The sequence below is a fragment of the Piliocolobus tephrosceles genome, chromosome 2, assembly GCF_002776525.5.
Source record: "Piliocolobus tephrosceles isolate RC106 chromosome 2, ASM277652v3, whole genome shotgun sequence".
NCBI classification, from domain to species: Eukaryota; Metazoa; Chordata; class Mammalia; order Primates; family Cercopithecidae; genus Piliocolobus; species Piliocolobus tephrosceles.
In genome coordinates, this window is record NC_045435.1 from 186,303,327 (window position 1) to 186,323,651 (window position 20,325).

The window sequence follows — 20,325 nt, forward strand, 5'->3', positions numbered from 1 at the left end:
AGTAGGAGGATTGACACTGCTTCGCTCTTCCCTCCTCTCAGTGGTATGTGAAACACCTTCCTCTGGGTTCACATGGAGCACCATACCATCTTTCATAAAGCACTCACCACATCATGCTGCAGTTATTTCATTTTTATAACAGATAGTGCTTGAATGGATGAATGGATGCATGCTCTTCCCCTGCCCCATTACGTCTCATGCCTTTGACACCCTTATGTCTCCTCCTTCGTCACCATAAACCTTAATTCTATCTCTCCTTGTAATCTCTTCTAGTGATACCCTCTCTGTTTCTTTCCTTAATATGCTCTAAATAGAAGTACTCCTTCCGGTCGGGCATGGTGGCTCACACCTGTAATCCCAGCACTTTGGGAGGCCAAGTTGGGCAGATCACCTGAGGTCAAGAGTTAGAGACCAGCCTGGCCAACATGGTGAACCCCGTCTCTACTAAAAATACAAAGTTAGCCGGGCATGATGGCAGACACATGTAATCCCAGCTACTAGGGAGGCTGAAGAAGGAGAATTGCATGAACCCAGGAGGTGGAGGTTGCAGTGAGCCGAGATCATGGCATTGCACTCCAGCTTGAGTGACAGAGCAAGACTCTGTCAAAAAAAAAAAAAAAGTACTCCTTCCTCAATACTCCAATATGACTATATTTCAACTTTCTTATTGCTCTTGGTGTAGCATAGGAAAAGTATAGCCTTTAGAATCTGTTAGACTTGGGGTTTGCTCCTGGCTTTAACATTAACTAGCTGTGTGGCCTTAGATAAATCAGCTTCTCTGACTCCGTTTTCTCTTTGCTAAAAGTAGAGAAACAATTTCTACCTTTTAAGGATATTGTGAGGTTTAGAAGTAATTGATGTTTAAAGGGCTTGCCACATGCTCAATGCCAATTGTTCAATGAAGAGAAAATATTATTTCAACCTTGTATTGTATAATCCATGTAGACATTTTATCTTCTTCTCTTCTCTCCTCTTCTGGCCTATAATGAAGGAACCATGCCTACTGTGTCTCAGCAATGCTCACATTGCCCATAAAGCGCAAATGTTCAACACATTTGAAAAGATGTATGAATAAAAGATAAAATAAATTTCTCAATGTTGGTGGCAGAGAAAAAAATACCATACAAAGTCTCTGCATCTCATAGGAGTACTTGAAAATTATTCTCCAAAGGTGAATAATGTAAGTGCCTCTCTGCTAGAGGATCATTCAGTCTTCCTGTTGCTGCACAAAAATATAGAACTGAATGGCACAGTTCACTCACACTGCTGTAAGAACAAGCACGATTTTAACTGGCACGAATTGGTTGTTATTCACCAGATTGTGACCAATTTAGATTAGGTCTGCTCTTAAATACTGTACTGGTTTAGCTTATGAAATAATATAGGTGATGGTATCTATATGAAGAACATTCTTTCCATTTAGATCAGATGTTGGAGGTTAGAAGCTGATAAATTGTCTTAACTACTTACAAGGCCAAGTTAGAATTGTAAAGGTAAGTTTCCCTTTTTGCATGCAAAGTTCTTGCCTTTAAATTTCCTGATGTAGTAAAGTGTCAACAATGCATAATAACCATCCTCCAAGACTTTATTAAAATCTTGACCTTTGCTTCAAAGCTTCTGTTTGGAAGAAGAAAAGCGAGGAAAGAAAAGTAGGTCCTTTCTAACAGCCTCCAGGAGCTTTAGGCCATAAGCCAGGAAGACAGGCTGTCTTTTGGAAAACATGCCTTTGCCTGTCACCTTCATTGATATTGCCCTGTGGTGGCACTGGAGGAGCATCACCAGGAAGTCAAACATTAAAGGAGAAGCAACTCAGAGAATAGGATTCTGATTCTATGACTACAGATATCTGCTGACCTCTGAGAACTGCAGAACTCTCAGAACATATTAACTTTATCCAAAGCCCTGCACTAAGCAATTTGACCAAACTCTGGCATCACTTCTGGTAGCATGAGGCCATGTCCCTAGGACAACCCCAGCTTGCCATTAAAATGCCTGCTTGAGAAAGCTCAGCTCTCCTAGGAGGTTGCTGTTTGCTCTAGCCAATACCTGATGATAGGCTCTTGACCTCCCCTTCTTAGAGAATCTACTTAGAAAGGCTTACTTTTGTGAATGCTTATATTTTACAACTCAGTAGTGTCTCTCTCAAGGACCTGTGCACCATTCCTTTAAATGTACTAATCAGGAAGGATAGGGCCTGTGTCTCCCAATCTCTGTGGGAGAACAGAAGCCTAACTTTGATAACTGCTACCCAGCAGACACAGCACAGCTAATCATTTGCACCGATCAAACCCTTAGTAATATTTCACTTCTCAGGCTCTACTGAGATCCTGCACTGCTACCTCCCGCATTCCCCATTTAAAAGGCCAACAACCTCTACACAAATAGGAATGAAGCTCAGCTCTTTCCTCTGCTATCAATAGTTACTAAATAAAATTTGTTTTCATGGCTTTAACTAATGCCCGGCAGTGTTTCTCTCTGACACCTCCACGTGGGAGTTGTGCCCTGTGATGGGAGTCAGCTTCATCCCTGTGCAGATGAATAGAGTTTGGAGGGGATCCAGAAGTTCCCCTTTCCCCTCTTTTCTTTCAGGACTGCATGTAACCCAGGTAGTGAGGCTGAGGGATGGAAATGAGTGAAGCTGGCTAGGCGTAGTGGCTCATGCCTGTAATCCCAGCACTTTGGGAAGCCAAGGTGGGTGAATCACCTATGTCAGGAATTCAAGAGCAGCCTGGCCAACATGGTGAAACCCCTAAACCCTAAATCCCTATTTTAGTCTCTACTAAAAATAGAAAAATTAGCTGGGAGTGGTTGTGGGCACCTGTAGTCCCAGGTACTCCAGAGGCTGAGGGAGGAGAGTCACTTGAACCCGGGAGGCTCAGGTTGCAGTGAGCCAAGATCACACCACTGCACTCCAGCCTGGGTGACAGAGTGAGACTCAGTCTAAAAAAAAAAAAAAAAAAGAAAAAGAAAAAGAAAAGAGTGAAGCCTCCCACTGCACAGTCAAATTTCCAATTTCCTCTTCCAAACGACTTGAATTTCAATAGTTGGGTATATGTGTTCGAACAAATTAGCATCTCTCTCCAACAAGGTAGAGTTGAGCTCTTAGTAATCAACACCTTATCATAACTGTTTAATCTGCTTATTTTCCTACACCTAGCAGAATCAAACTGAAGGAAGAGAGGCTTTTATCAGAAACAGATGCAATAAAAAGGAAGAGGGATACCTGACTTGGAAATCCGGGGCACCACAGAGGAAGTGGGGGCAGGTGTAACAGATCGCTGCAAGGGGAAACGTGGACAGTCAGAGAACAGGTACAGGGGTCAGCTGGGGATGGAGCAAAAAAGAGCTGAGGGGCATAAAAGGTGGAAACATAAAAGAGTTTGGAAGGTGATATAATTACTTTTTCCTTTTTCCACTTTTTTTTTCTCTTGGCTCCTGCCCTTCACCTTCCTTCCAAAAGCTCGAAATAAAATGGCTCTACAATATGCTTTCTTTACTCTGTACCCAGCCAAATATATATATATATATGATTTGTTTATATATATAGATAAATATATAGTATATATACAAATATAAATATATAGTATATATATTTATATAAATACATAATATATAGTATATGTAATATATATGCCATATATAGAATATATACATTTGTATATATACAACTACATAGTATATATAATATATAAAAATATATATTTATATAATATAGAATATATAGTATATATAGTATATACTATATAAATATATAATATAGAATATATAGTATATAAATATATAAACAATATATATTAATATTTGTATATATATACAAGTATATATATACACAAGTTATATCTATCTATCTATCTATATGGCATTTTAGCTTTGTCTTCCAATTATTCTGGTCTCCTAAAAAAAGGTAAATCAAAGGAAGAGGACAATATATCAGTCACTTAAAATCTTTGTATCAAAGTTTAACCAGGAGAGTTTTGGACTGAATTTGTAACTCAACAAATGTTTATTAAATGAGTACAATGTGCAAAATATTGTCTGCTTGCCAGGGAAACATTATATTACCCTCCTAGAGTTAGTATTCTAGTGGAAGAAGCATTCAATGAGTAAATTAATTAAAATGTTACATAATGTATTATTTGCCTTGGTTGTCAGGAAAGGCTTTGTTGGGAAGGTAAAAGTGGAGCAGGTACATCAATGAAGATGTGAGAAAGAGGAGAGAGTAAGGAACAGGGGAGCAGCAGTCCAGCAAGGGGGAACAGCAAGTGCAAACACCCTACTATGGGAACATGTTAGTGTGTTTGGTCAACAGCAAGGAGCACGCTATGGGAGATTTAAAGAAGCAAGTCAGTGCTGGATCATGTAGGGCCACACAAAGACTTTTAGGCCATAATGATTATGGAGATTTATCTGATCATGATGAGAAATCACTGAGTATTTGAAAGCAGAGCATGACATATTTCTTGTAAAAGAATAATGAATATTTATATTGCATTTGTACATGCCAATCCCTGTTCCAAGTGTTTTACTTATATAATCTCATTTAATTTAAAAACAGCACTGTAATGTATATTATTGTCATTATTATTCATATTTCTCAGAGAATAAAACTGTGAAAAAAAATTAAGTAATTTGATCATATTATGTTAACTTGAACCCAGGTAGTCTGGCTTCAGATTCCTTGACCTCAGTCACTAGCCTGTATTTATCTTATTTTCATTTATAAGGGTCTCTGAAGTAAGGGCAATAGCCTCTTTGGGTAAGAGTTTAAGCAGGGATGCCAGTGAGGGGAGAGATGACAATGACTTGAACCATGGTGGTTGTGATGGAGAAGAGGAATAGTGTGGCTGGATTTTAGATGTATTTTGAATGTAGAGGAAGCAGAAGGTTTGTGGATATAGTGTACACAGACAACGAGAGAGTGATAAGTCCAACTTTTTGGACCTGAGCAACTGGGTAAAAGATAGTGTTTCTTACAAAGCTCTGGTTTGGTGTGGGGTAGAAATAGAGTTTGAATTTGAACAAGTAAAATTTGAGGTGTATTTAAAACATCCGAGAAGGAGATATGAAGGAGGCAGTATGGTATACAGAGTCTGTGATTTGGGCTGTAGATTTATATTTGCAAGTCATTATCATATTGATATTTTAGAAGGCTATGTGTCTGTCTGAGTTCCCCTGGGTAGAGAATGTAAACACTCCAAGGATTGAGCTCTAGGACACTGTAACCTTCAGAGATCATGAAGAGGTAGAGGACTCGATAAGAATCTGATAAGTAACAGCAGATGAAATACACAGAAAACAAAGAGTCAAGTATGACAGAGTGTGAAAGAGCAAAAAATTAACTGTCTAATGCTGCTAATGTATTAACATGTACAGTGAAGACAGAGAGTTGACCGCTCCATTTGGCAAAGTGAAGATCATTACAGATACTGACTATGGAGTGGTAGAGACAAAAGTCTGAATGGATTGGGCTTAAGAGACTAGTAAACTCCCGATGCCTCTTATAGCTATAGCAAGATAATTAAAAATAACCTTTGAAAAAAAAGGTGAAGGATAAAAGCTGGGAGAAGAAGAGAATAATAACGCCTTTCCAAATACTTCAATCAATTGCAAAATACTTCATTGTGCGTCTTCTACACATCCAGCAGTATTAGTCACTAACATCAATGAATTTGTAGCTTCATTTATTCATTTAGGCAACTATTATTTATCAAGTGTTTAGTAGGTGATGGATATTCAGTGGATATAGCTTTAAAATATTTTTCTCAATTGTTAGAATAACTTTTTTTTTCATTTTTAATTATTATGGGTACATAAGAGGTGTATATATGTATGGGTGACATGTGAGGTTTTGATATATGCATACAATGTGTAATTATCACATCAGGGTAATGACAACACGGTATCCATCACCTTGACCATTTGTCATTCCTTTGAGGAACATTCTAATTTCACTCTTTTACTTATTTTAAAATGCATAATTAATTATTGTTGACTGCAGTCACTCTGTTGTGCTATCAAATGCTAGGTCTTATTCATTCCAGCTAATTATATTTTTGCAACCATTAACCATCCCCCTCCCCCACAACTGCCTTGCCTCTGCTACTCTTTCCAGCCTCTGGTAACCATCATTCTACTCTTATATCTCAGTTCAATTGTTTTAATGTTTAGCTCCCACGTGTGAGTGAGAATTTGCAAAATTTGTCTTTCTGTGCTTGGCCTATTTCACTTAAATGTAAAAGAAAAAGAGATGTTTATATTTCCATAATCCTAATATATCAACATTTTTTTCACATTCCTTTCAATTGGTGTTCCACAACTTTTACTCAACCTTGTTATTTTGTAAGCCTTGTTCTTTGTAGACATATTTCCATAACATGATAGTTATGACACAAATATTTTCTTCTGTGAGTAGACAGCATTAACTAATCATTTTCATTTCCAACCATTTATATTGTGTTCAAACGACAATATACTATGAATATTTGTCTATATGATTATTCGTCTTAATGTTATCTTCCTTAAGCTCTGAGTAGCCCTTCAACGTCCAGGACTACATCTGGTTCAATTTTGAATTACTAGCATCTGTTTGGCTTCTAGGTAGTATATGAGACTGTGTAGCGGCTGAGAGCATGTACGTTGAGTGTCTCTAGTCTCATTTTGCATTCTCCACTTGTAGGCCTGTAGCCTTGGTCAAGTTATTTAAATTCCCTTTATCTCCTTTGTAAACTGGAGATGATAATAGCACCCTCTAGATTGTATTGACGGTTACATGAGTTAATATACACAAAGTCCTTATGATTGTGCCTTTTTATTTTATCAACACTGTTTAAATGCTTAAGTGTTACATATATATATAAACTCTGTGCCCAGAATATGTTTAAGGAACGAATAATAAATGAGAAAAAGTTTTATTGTTGCTTCATACAGGTAACATTTGAAATTCTTTTGGATTGTTTTTCTCTTTGGTTCAGTAACAATGTTGTGAGCAGGTGCTGGGTCTCAGGTACCCAGAGATAAATACAAATTTTGAGCAATTAATTTTCACAAGTGATATCAAGAAGCAAAGTATCATAAACATTTCTATGGCTCCAATTACACTGATATTTCACGTTGGGAACTGAAGCTCCGCCAGGGCAGGGGCAGCCTCTGCGTTTTGTATTGCTGTGCATCTTTAGCGGCACGGGCATCTGATGGTTTCATTTCCTTCCCACTCACCTGCGCCCTGTTCTTATTTCGCATCTTTTGTCTCCTTTTCCTTAAATGCTTTCTCTGAATCTTGATTCTTGAAAATAAATTAGTAAGATTCAGTTAGGTAGCTATAGGAGGGGGAGAAAAGGAGAGGTGATGAGCAAGGTATGTGCGAAGACTCGTCAGTGTGGTAGGTGGCTTTGGTTAGGGAGTTTCAGAAATGGGGACAGGTCATGAAGGGCCTTGCCAGTCAGGAAAAATCATGATGGACTAGCAGTAGGAACACAGCAGAAGGTGCCTGAACAAGAGAGATGACTTAATGAAAGCCTTTATAATGCTTCTCGGTATATATTACAGACTAGCATCTAGAGTGGAAGAGGGCAGCTGAAGGAATGCTCTTGCAAAAACTTGGGGAAATGGAAATGAATGAAGGCAAATATTTGTTTTGAGATTATTTCCTTCCTTGTAACCTATTAGTTCTTTTACTCATTCACTATACATGCACTGAGTGCCTACTTTGTGCCAGGCACTGTGCTAGGCAATGGGTATATTACGAGTGGACAATATAGATTTAGTCTTGCTGTCATGTCCTGCTGCTTGCTCATATGAATGTCAGTTCAAGACAGCAAGAGCTCAGGACTGCGGAGATGGCATCTACGTCCTGTCGCGCTCTGTGCAGGCGGCACAGGGTGGTTGCGAAAATCGTGTAGTCTGAATCGATTCAAGGCCTTGCAGCATGATTGCTAAATACGTCGAGACAGGAAGAAAGGGCAGGGTGGCACCGATCTCAACTGCCAGAGCACGATCTTGCAATGAGCACATGTGTGCGCCTCGGTGTGTAGTGAGGGGCGTAGCTTCCCACAGCGCCTGGCAGCGTGCCAAGCTGCGCTGCAGGACTACTCCTCTCCTCTCCCAGCGCGCTCAAGCCCGCACAGGCGGTGGCAGGGAGCCCAAGGGGCCGAGCGCAGCCTTGCATCCGTCCGCAGGCGGACGCGGCGCAGCTCCTCCTCGCGGCGGGCGGGACCATCCAGGGCGCCGCCCAGCGGCCGCAGCTCCTGCAAGCCCAGAGCTCGGGTGGATCGCGAGCCAAGGCGGCGGGTGGAGCCTGAGCCGTGAGGCCGTGGCCAATCGCGCCGCTCCGGGGGAGGAGCCCCAAAGGGGGAAAAGAAAGTGCGGCGGAAAGTAAGAGGCTCGCTGGGGAAGACTGCCGGAATCCAGGTCTCCCGGGTCCGCTTTGGCCAGAGGCGCGGAAAGCAGCAGTGCCCGGCGACACTGCACCCATCCCGGCTGCTTTTGCTGCGCCCGCTCAGCTTCCCAAGGAAGGTGAGTCTCGCGCCGCCGTGAGGGCTCAGAAGTCACCGAGCCGTAGAATCTCAGGGCAGATGAATTCTTAGAGATCCTATCGTTAAACCCTCCTGCTTTACAGAGGAGGAAACTGAGGCACAGAACGAGGCAGCGGCTGGCATAGGTCATATTGCTAGTCAGGACTGTAGCCCGGATTCGAACCCAGACGTTCAGAGACCCATCTTTGCTTTGCAGGGATTTAAGTAACGCAGTTGTGGGACGTCTGCTCGTTGCCGCCCCCATCCTCAGCGTTTTGAGGGATCTACCCTTGTTTTCCTCCTCACCGCCCCCTCCCCGCTCCCCCCCCCCCCGCCCCCATCTCCGCCTTGGTTTCTCCAGTCCGCTGCTGGAAGCTCTGAGGAGAGAAGGAAGCGGTGTGTCCCAGCATGCTCGCTCGGTATCACGTCGCTCTCAGTCCAGAGCTGTGACAGCCTGGGAACATGCTGCTTGCAGCCTCACTCCCTCTTCCCTTGACCTGCTTTCTCAGAAAGATGCCCCTGCCCAGGGCGTCCTACCAGCTTCTGGAGGAGCACTGGGAGAGAGGAGGGAGGCCCGGGCGCCAGTGACCTCCTATGGTACTGTTTCTTCCCAGCCCCGAGGAAGCGGAGCTAGTGGCCCTGTGGGGTAGAGGGTGCTCCTCACTTGGGAAGAGCTGACTTCATGGAACCGTAGAGTCCCTTCCCTCTTCTAAATATTGGGAGAGCAAGGAAGCTGGGTTAAACAAAATCACAAACATAAAAGCAAACTTCTGCTGTTTCCTTTAAGAGCTAGCCCTCAGCCTGTCTTCCTTCCACCTTCTGGTTGTGAAATTGTGAACCAGGGCGCCACGCGAAGCATTTTGCTGCTGTGCTTTACAGGTCCCTGGTTTAGCTACTGGATGAGAAAGAGGACTTGTGTTTTGACTCCAGCTCTGCCATGTATTAGCTGTGTGAACTTGGGCAAGTTATCCCACCTTTCTGATGTTGGGTTTTTCTTTTCTTTTTTTCTTCCTTCCTTTCTTTCAGCCGCAAAATGGAGATTTATAATGGTCACAATGAACCCTTTGGGTAGCTGGGAGGATGAAATGGGATGATTCAAGTAGCATGTTTAGCACAGTGCCTGGCCTGGCATCTGGTTGGTTCAAAACTGACGGCAACTATTTGACATATTGTTACATAGTAACCTTGCAGACAGTGGGTTTTCAGAAAGGTGATTTCATTCTATCTTAGAGAGGAGTTTAAAAAAAAAATCTGTAAATGTGGTGACTTTCTTCTTTTGAATTTGAGCAGCTCTTTTATGATAAGAATTTTCTGAATGTTGTCCATGTGTGATGTGGGTCATGGGTGCTGAGCTCGAAATGTAAAATTGATGTTTCTCGGTGATGTGAATTTCCTACTAGTTTTTAGGTCAAACTTCAGCCCTGATCTGAGACATCCTTTATTGACAGAGAGGGTCTTGAAATGGATGAGAGGCAGAAAGACGAGAAGAGAAAGTTGGAAGTTGCAGCTATGTTACAGATTGTTCTAAGCCTTCTATCCTTGCTCTCTTAGGTCAGCCGAACAACCTTACATGTTTCATCTAGTATCAGAAAACAACCGAATTCTCATATATTTCTTTTGGATTGTACAGAGATGCTGCTAAATGCAGAGCCTTCTGGACAGAAACTTGCCTTACTTAAACAGGAACACACAGACATTCACATGCCCACACTAGTCTTCCTGTATTATTGGTATTTTTAAATTAAATGGATTCCCTCCTACACCCTTACCCTACTCGTGACAATTGATTTTATTCTGATGGACTTCATGCAGTGATTTACTACTATCTACTGGCTTTGCCATGACTCCTTAAATGGAATGTCCAGCATTTGTAGTTGGCTGCCTCCTTCACAGTCCACAGCATTTGTATGCAGTATTGATAAGTGCTTGAGAACAGGGTGTGATACATCTTGATGGAAGATAAGAGCCCGGTGGTGCTCACTTAGGTACTTCCCACACCAAGCATTAGTAAAGGATGGGATCACCTGCTTCCATCAGCTTGTTCCGTGTACATGCATTGGGGTGAGCTGGCTGGGATACGTCTGAATGTGTGCCTGAGAGACAGGGGCCTTGTGGGGGAAAAGGAAAATGTTCAAAATAAGGTCAGATCATGAGGATGGAAGGGAAATTAAAAGCTAATCCCCTTGGTTCTGATTCTTCAAAGAAAGGTTGGTCAGTTATACCCATATCTTTATATAGATTATTACTTGTTACCAAAACCATATATATGTGTAGAACTTTAAAATTTCCAAAGTGCATTCTGCGTATGTGATACTCCTTGTTACTCTCAATAGCCCTGGGAGGACATAGAAAGAATATTAATAGAGGAAGGAGCCCAGGTTTTGTGGTCAGACCTACTTGATTTCAAATTCCAGCCCTCATGCCTGAGTAGTTGGGTGATATTGAGCAGTTTATTTAATCATTTAAGTTTCTGTTTTATCCAGTTCTAAAATGGAAAGAAATGCTTAGCTTAAAAATCTGTATAAAGAATAAATGCAATAGAATAGTGTCAAGTACATGTAGTGAATAGGTGCTCATTAAATGATATCTCTTCTTAGCTAGTCTCAATTTATTGAGAACATATCTGGAATGAGACGCAGAGAAATGAAAATTTGCTAGAGGTCATGTGTTAGTATGTTTTAACTCTGGGAATACAGTTCACACCTTTTCATATCTAGTTCAGGGCATTTCCCATCACACTCTGTTTCCTCGCCAATGAGATATTAACAATTCACTTCAGTTATGAAGTTGACCTTATTTGTCCTGTTATTTCAGGATATCATTTTTGTTGAAAAGTGGGTATTTCCTTGCTAAGAGAACAATCCTTAAGCACAGTTCTGTAGAGTTTAGTGGGGCCGACTATCATAAAAGGGTATTTAAAGCAATGATCTCTAAGACAACCTTCCTACTCTCCTGTGTTTGATGTAATACACCTTTGATTCCTAAGAGAAAGGGTACTAACTAAGAAGACAAAGTACAGAATTATGTCGCTCTTTTCTTCCTGTTGTGAGTGGTTTCTTCCCTCTGCCATCCTCATGCTAGTTCAAAGGCTGGGAAGAAGATTGAACAATGAATATCACGAGTGTCCATAGAATTATTCAACTTTTTTTTGACAATTTTGTGGATACTAAGTAGTGTAAACAGAACAGTGTGCAAAAGTGGCATTTGCAGAAAGAAACCACTGCTTCCTGGTGGTGCTGATGACTTGTCTGGAGTTTCAGTCCTCCTTGTGGAAAGTGATGGCTGCAGGCTCATGTAGGAAGATGAAGGGATCTGTTTCTGGCCCAAGCAGTGGGGCTATTCATCTACTGAGACTACTTGTAGGCTGCTAGATCCCTCTTCTTTGTAGCAAGCACACAGGCTTGCAAACACAGTTGTAGAAGAAACTTTTTGCTCTTTGCTTTTGGCATTTTGGAGCATATGTTTGCTCCCATAGGTAAGCAGTTAACATCATCTTACCTGGCACAGTTAGGAAAGCAGAATGTGGCTTGAAGAAATCAGAGGACGCAGAAAAAAACAACGATTATCTCCAGCCTATACACAGCTTCATTTGTTGATCAACTTCATCAGGCTTTTGCTGGTGACACAGGTGTAGGATCTGGTGAGTCACCGTTCCCTTACCCATGAAATATTAAAGAGAGCCTCCTACTGTGCTCTTTGCCCCTTTTGGAAATTGTTCAGTGTAGAAAAAAAACAAAAAAGAAGAAGAAAAGAAAAAAGAAGAAACACCAAAGAACAGGAAGGTTACAGAACATTTGGTAAGTGATATTTTGGTGGATAAATTCAGGTTAGCCATTCATTTGTTGCTTTTTTTTTTTTTTTTTTTTTTTTTTTTTTTAAACTAGAATGGATGGTTTACACTGATAGGGTTGTTAGGAGACATCCCTTTGCATCCCTTTGGTCTGACTTTATTCTGACTCTCTCTAGCAGCTGTGGTAGTGTGGATTTTGAGAGTCTGGCTGAAATCTGAGGCAAGTTATTCTATGATGATCTTTTGGCTCCGCAGCTAGGAAATAGGGACACTGATGCCTGCTTAGAAGCTTAACTCCCTGTTTATTTCAGCATCTTATTCATAGAAAACATTTAATAAACACTGATTCTGTCTTCTGCCAATGACTCCTTCAATGTATTAGTCTGTTAAATTATGATCATCAAAATTTAACAGCCACTCTTTACTTGTCTCCATGATTATTTGTGCTGAGTGTCTTAAATATATCATCTCATTCAATCCTCACAATAATCCTGTGTATTTTTTTTAGGAAACTGAGGCTCATAGAGTTACGTAGCATGGCCTATGTATTAGCCTGTGTTCATGCTGCTGATAAAGACATACCCAAGACTGGGCAATTTGTAAAAGAAAGAGGTTCACTGGACTTATAGTTCCACATGGCTGGGGAGGCCTGACAATCATGGCAGAAGGCAAGGAGGAGCAAGTCACATCTTACATGGATGGTAGCAGGCCAAAAAAGAGAACTTGTGCAGAGGAACTCTCGTTTTTAAAACCATCCGATCTTGTGAGAACCATAGCACAGGATTCAATCCTACCTCACATGATTCAATCATCTCCCACTGGGTCCCTCCCACACCATGTGGGACTTAAGGGAGCTACAAGATGAGATTTGGGTGGGGACACAGACCCAAACCATATCAACCTATGTAACAGCACAAAGCAAGACATGATGCTGAGACTCATCTATGCATTTTATTCTAGAGTTAGGAAAAACTTCCAATTGTCCCACCTCTGGACTAGAACCGAGGACTTAGACTAAAACGAATGACCTATCCAGCCATCATCCTACATCCTCATCCTGGTACTACCTTGCCTGTGACTGAGAAATATCTTTACCTTTGGACCTAAAATGTGGGAGAGCTCAACTCGATGATCTCTAAATTTCTTTTGCTATAATGCATTGTGTATCTTTAAGATTCCTTTCAACTTTGAGATCCTGTAATCACATCTGTTTGCAAAAGTTAAAGCTAAAATGGAGAAAGGGGAGTAAAAAGAAAATGCTCTTATTGTTTTATTCCCTGGAGATGTATTTTCCTGAACAAACAAAGATGGTCAAGAGAAGTCAGCATTTCATCAGCACACGTATTTTTGTCATTTCATTTAAACACAAAAATAACTTTCAGATATATATTATTATTTGCCTTTTACAAATGAAAGAACTGGGGCTCAGAGAGACTTACAGACTTGCCCAAATTTTCCCAATTAGTAAAGATTGGAACCTGTGTGTGCCTGAGTGCAAATCCTTTTGGTCCACTGCAGCATATTTACTAGATACCACACCATGAAACCTGGAAACTCATATAACCAGATTTGTGAATGCCCCCCTCTGTATTCTCACACCACACTACCTCAGCTTCTGTCTTCTCCTCTTCTTTTACTCTTTTCTTTCCAAACATACTGCTCCAATCCTTTCTTGATTTTCTCCAGCTCACAAAACCCCTTTAAATGCATATAACATCTTCTATCTCTATTGTGAATTTTTTTTTTTTTACTGTGGTCCAGGAATTTGTAATTTGTGCCTTTGTTTTTGTTCATCTCCATTGGGCACAGGGCAGAATAAGCCATGCCATCAGCCGAGACACTTACAAATGTCTCTATCTATCTAATCTGTGTGTCAGTCATCTTTCTATCTAGCTCTATTTATTAGTGAAATTAAAGAAAGATAAAGCATTTTAAGCCCCTGGCTCTTACTAGCTGGCACCTAGAAGGGACTTGGTAAATATTCATTCCTTCCTCATCATTCAGCACTGCTGTTTACCCAAATCATTACTCATTTAATGAATCTCAGATGGAGAGGGGGAGTATGTTGAGTAGATGCCCCAGCTGGTCGAAGAGAATGTGCCACAGTTTGGCAAACAATTGGGATGGTAAAGGATAGGAAATGAATGTGATATTTACCTTAAAATATCAGCTGAGAATATGGTTTATTCTGCCCTGTGCCTAGCACAGTAAGTCATATGTAAAAAGTGCAAAATTGAATGATATGATGATGTGTTCATATTATGTCAGTAGGTCCAAAATTGACTTTCTGGATTTCTCATGCTTTATCAATAATATTAGTTATGTCAAAGTTTGCCTCTACAGACTAGTAAAGTAGTTTGAATTTCGTTTAATTTTGTGGTCACAAAATCAGACAATGATAAGGAGTTGTAGGCTCCAAGAAGGTTAGACATTAATGGCTCAATGATGGGAAGACCCGTTTCTGTCCTAATCATAAAGGGCGTTTTGCAGAAAACACAGTGAAGGATGATGCTGAAGTGCATTTTTGCATATACTTACAGCAAGACCAGTGTCAAGTGTCATACATAAATTGCCAGAGAGAAAGTAGGAAGTTTCCATTGAAGTGGGCAGCTGCAATGAGCTTCGATCTCAAGATTTCTAAAAGCACTGAAGAATTTACATCAGTTCCACTATTATTTGATATAATTGGCATCAGTTGAACATAAGAACGGGTAACCTTTTATGTCTAGTTTATACCCAGCAGATGCTTGTGATTTCTACCTTTCTGGCATAAAAGTCCTCATGATTACACTGGCTTCCTCCTCTGCCAATCAATGCTAATGGCAACAGAAATGAGAAGCAGTCATTTTATAAGCGTTATGTCTGGAAATGTTCCTTTCGTTGATAGCAGTTTATTAACCCCAGTACAGTTAGATGCCCTGGCAACTTAAAATTGTGTTTGCTTAATATAGTGGACATTGATGTCAGACTTACCTGCCTGGGTTTGACTTTGGCCGAATTATTTGGTCTCTCTTTGCCTTATTTTTATGATCTGTAAAAATGGGGATATTAAAACCCATCTTGTCAGGCTTTTGGTAAGTGTCAATCATATGCCATGACATTTGTTAAGAGCCTTGTGCATAGGGATTTTAACCTCATTACAATTAACGACAGCAATGAGAATGGTTCCATTGCATGCCCAGATGGATACTAAGTTAGAAAAAGGTCCAGGTTTAAATAATAAATTTTTTGTTTATATAGAACTTTAAGTCTTCCACATGCTTGTTATTGTATATACAAATGTGTGCACATATAACATTTTGCTTTTTACAATAATTCTGAGGTAATCAGGGCAGGTGTTGCTAACATTTTACATCCTGAGTCTCAAAGGGGCTACATATTTACTGTGGCCAAGCAGCTAATAAGTAGTAGAACCGGGACTTGAACCCTAGTTTTCTAATTCCAGGATTATTATTTTTTTTTTTTTCCTCAATCAACCGTGGTCCTGGTTAGTTGCTTTTCCTTCTCCAGATTCCTTGCTTTCACCCTGAAAATGAGGAATTTGGAAAATATTATGTCTAAGGTAGAGTGTTTTATGAATCTCTGACTGCAGAACAATGTCTTAGGAGGTATCTCATTGGCCTCAGTGAGAATTACAACTGAGCACTGCACTGAGAGTCAGTTCCATAAAGACCCCTTTATGTCCTTAAGGATATGATTCTACCACATTACTCTGACCTACAGACCGTTCCCCATCTGCCCCATCCCCTTCAGGACCCAGGTTTGGAGATGGGAAGGAAAAGTAGATGACTCGGTTAGGCACATGTGCATTTAATATTTGGGAAATGAAAATAGAACCTTTCTTTAAAAAAAAAAGTAAGTTTTGTATCACCATTAATCTCTATAGTTTTCTACAACAAAATAAAGGATAAAACGTTTCACTCTAATGTGGATTCTAGCATTATGAGTACACATGTTCTGCTTTCTTCTTTTGAGCTTTTAGTGCCCACAGAAGAAGCTTGACTCTCATTAAAATGTGAGTTCTTTCTGTTTATAGAAATGATGGAGACTTGAGAATGGTAATACACACTAAACAGCAGTTTTCTGGAAGATTATACTTCAGTTTCCCAATTACAGAGTGTGACAGTGGTGGGGGCAGCAGACTGAATGGAGAGAGTAGATAGTAAGAAGTAGGCTGGCTTCAGAATCAGGGCTGGGTTTGAATTCTAGATACTGCATGCTTAGCCTGTCCAGACTTACTTTTCTCACTGTAAAATGGTAGTAAACATCTCCCTCCCTCCCTTCATTCCTCGTCCTTCTTTTCTCTTCCTTCCTCCCTATTCTCTCTCTCTCTCTCTCTCTCTCTATCTCTATTTATTAGTAAGGTTCAAGTAAGATAAAATATATTAAGTCCCTAGCTCTTAATAGCTGGCACCTAGAAGGCACTCAGTAAATATTCGTTCCTTCCTCTTCATTCAGCACTGCTGTTTACCCAAAGCCTCTCTCATCTGATGAATCTCAGATGGAGAGGGGGAGTATATCAAGTAGATGCCCCAGCTGGTCTAAGAGAATGTGCCACAATTTGGCAAACAATTGGGATGGCAAAGGATAGGAAATGAATGTAATATTTATCTTAAAATATCTCAGAATCTTTCATGTGTAGGAGAAATTAGACCAGTGATAAATTGCAGTGCATGGATCCTTTACATCACAATCATGTGGATAGCTTCTGAAATCAGCGGATATCTAGGATTTCTGCACTGAAATCTAAGAATCACTGGATTAGAATTTTCAATACTGAGAGGTAGGATATTGTGGGGGTTTGAATCTGGGTTCAAATTCTGCTCCCTCAGTGTAAACCTAATGAAGTTATTTAACGTTTCTATGTTATTCATTGAGTTGTGGGGAGAAGTAATTTAATATATATAATATATGAAGTACCTAAAATACAGTTTTACTGTATAAGCCAGTTTTTAAAATACCTTTCATGACTTTGTTTAACTTATATTTTATTTCTTCTCTGACTGAATGTCCTAGATAGCTACATGGATAACTCTTTCATTTGCTTAAAGTCTTTGTTCACTATCTTCTCAGGGAAGGCTACTTGGATTGCTTGAATTTGCATGGTTTGGGGTAGGGGAAGCAAGAATAGGGCTGCTTGCTCTCTGAAATCCCGATCTCTCTTACCATACTTTTGTTTTCCCTTTATTCTGTGGCATTTGTTACCTTATAAGCCTACACATACTATCTTATTATTTAGTCTATTTTTAAAATTTAACTTTTATTTTAAGTTCAGGGGTACATGTGCAGGTTTGTTACATAGGTAACCGTGTACCATGGGGATTTGTTGTACAGATTATTTCATCGCCCAGGTATTAAGCCCAGTACCTATTAGTAATTTTTCCTGATTCTCTGCCTCCTCCCACCTACCACCCTCCAGTGGGCCCCAGTGTGTGTTGTTTTGCTTTATGTGTTCATGTGTTCTCATTCAGCGCCCAATTCTAAGTGAGAACATGCAGGATTAGGTTTTCCGGTCCCGTGTTAGTTTGCTAAGGATAATGGTCTCCGGCTCTCTCCAGGTTTCTGTAAAGGACATAATCTCATTCCTTTTTATGGCTGCATAGTATTCCATGGTGTATATGTACCATATTTTCTTTATCCAGTCTACCACTGACAGGCATTTAGGTTGATTCCATGTCTTTGCTATTGTGAATAGTGCTCAGTGAACATACACATGCATGTGTCTTTATAATAGAATAATTTATATTCCTTTGGGTGTATACCCAGTAATGAGATTGCTGGGTTGAGCGGTATTTCTCTTTTTAGTTCTTTGAGGAATTGTCACATTGTCTTCCACAGTGGTTGAACTAATTTGCACTCCCACCAATAGTGATCCTTTTTCTCTGCAACCTGGCCAGCATCTGTTATTTTTTACTTTTTAATAGTAGCCATTCTGATTGATGTGTGATGGTATCTCATTGTAGTTTTGATTTGCATTTCTCTAATGATTAGTGATGTTGGGCTTGTATTCATATGCTTGCTGGTTTCATGTATTTCTTTTGAAAAGCATCTGTTCATGTCCTTTGCCCATTTTTAAAAAAAATGGGTTGTTTTTTCTTGTAAATTTGTTTTAAGTTCCTTCTAGATGCTGGATATTAGACCTTTGTCAGATGCATAGTTTGCAAAATTTTTCTCCCATTCTGTAGGTTTTCTGTTTGCTCTGTTGATCATTTCTTTTGTTGTGCAGAAGCTCTTTAATTAGATCTCATTTGTCAGTATTTGCTTTTGTTGCAACTGCTTTTGTTGTCTTTATTATGAAAAATCTTTGCCCATTTCTCTGTCCAGAATGGCATTGCCTAGGTTGTCTTCCAGGGTTTTAAATCTTTAATCCATCTTGAGTTAATTTTTATATATGGTGTAAGGAAGGGGTTCGATTTCAATCTTCTTCATATGGCTAGCCAGTTACCCCAGCATTATTTATTGCATAGGCAATCCTTTCCTCATTTCTTACTTCTTATTTCACCTCCAATAGATTATAAAGTCCACAGGGACAGGGACACTTGATTTGCTCATTGCTGTATCCCAAGTGCCTAGAATAGTTTCTAGCAAATAGCAAATGGCCAATAAGGAGGCAATGATAAATAAAGAAGTGTATGGATAAATGTTAGTGTGATTGTTTGCCCTCAAGAACTAGAAAGAGATAGAACTGGATAAGACAGTAAATTACACATGTAATATTGAAATAAAATTTGACATAAATGTATGCTCAGATACACACACATATATACACACACACATACATATACATATGTATATGTACGTGTGTAAGTATGTATATTTGAAGTGTTGAGTATATATTTAAATATTGAAGTAATATTTATGTCTATGTACATATATATGCATGTGTACGTGTATATATGTGTATGTAAAAATGAGTATAAGTATATATTTATCTGTATATTTAGGAGTTTTTCAAAGCTACCTGTGGAAACAGAGGTGTTGAAGTGTTTACTTGTTAGGTTGCTACAGCAATAGGGAGAAAGACGAAAATATGTACATATGAGTAAAGAGACAACAGACAGACAAGAAATACAAGTGATTTCAGGACAAGAAATGAAAGGCTAAGATTACAACAGCAGCCAACATTGGAGGGACGTAGAAGAGGGACAGTTTTTGAGTAGAGGAGTCAGAGAAGCCATCTCCGAGAAACTGATGTTTGAACTAAGACAAAAGCCTGAGAAGGACCCAGGATAGGCCTGAGGTCGTCACTGAGGTGGTGGGCCAAGTAAGAGGCAGTAAAGAGCTGGAAATAAGGTTCTAAGATAGGCGGGAGCTAGGTCAGACTGGTCTTGCAGGCTATGGTGAGCAGTCAGGATTTTACACAAAGTGTAGCAGGAAGTCACTGAAAAGACAGAAGCAGGAGGATGACCAGGTCAAAGATATTTAGAGCCTTGAAAAGAGAGTGAGGGAAAATGGAAGACCTTATTTATAAGATGAGAAGACCAACTCTCTGATTTCATTCTGTAGGCTGTTATGAACAGATGAGAAAGACAATTTGGTTTCGTTGGTGTTTCATTCATAGCCTCTCGTTCCTGTTAGAAACGTTTCAAAGGGGAAAACAAAAACCCAGCTAAAATAGGGAAAACCTATATACGTATATGTGGCTTTGCTTTTTCTCAAATGACACCATTCTTATTTCCAAATGCATTAAGTAATGGATGGAAATGTATGCACTATTGCTCAATTCAATTCAGCTGGAAATTTTACAGTTCTTGTGTAGGTGTTTTATGTAATCAATTCCCAAAAACATTGAACCTAGAGCTATTTCCTTATGAAACTTGAGCTACCAGTTTCTGAAATCTGTTGTAGTGAAGAGTAAGCATGTGAAAGGCAAATTTAATTCCATACAAGATCAATTTCTTCTTTCTGACTCTACAAGTTTAACTCTTCAAGAAGTAGCTTACAGGTCATCTCTTCCGTGATGTGTTTACTGGGCACATGCACATATAATCTCATACATGCCTCTTCATAATATGAGTTTAAAAT

At 39.8% G+C, this 20,325-nt stretch overlaps 1 protein-coding gene across 2 annotated transcripts in view; it reads left to right on the forward strand.

Annotated features, from left to right (window-relative positions):
• Window positions 1-8,273: 8,273 nt before the first annotated feature.
• The window catches only part of IL1RAP (interleukin 1 receptor accessory protein), a 143,243-nt gene continuing 131,191 nt past the window's right edge, over window positions 8,274-20,325 (forward strand). Inside the window, exon 1 of one of the 2 annotated variants that reach the window (XM_023214745.2) lies at window positions 8,274-8,511. The gene's annotated coding sequence lies outside the window, so the exon portion shown is untranslated. The remainder of the gene's footprint in view (window positions 8,512-20,325) is intronic. The other variant, XM_023214743.2, reaches the window with a different exon arrangement.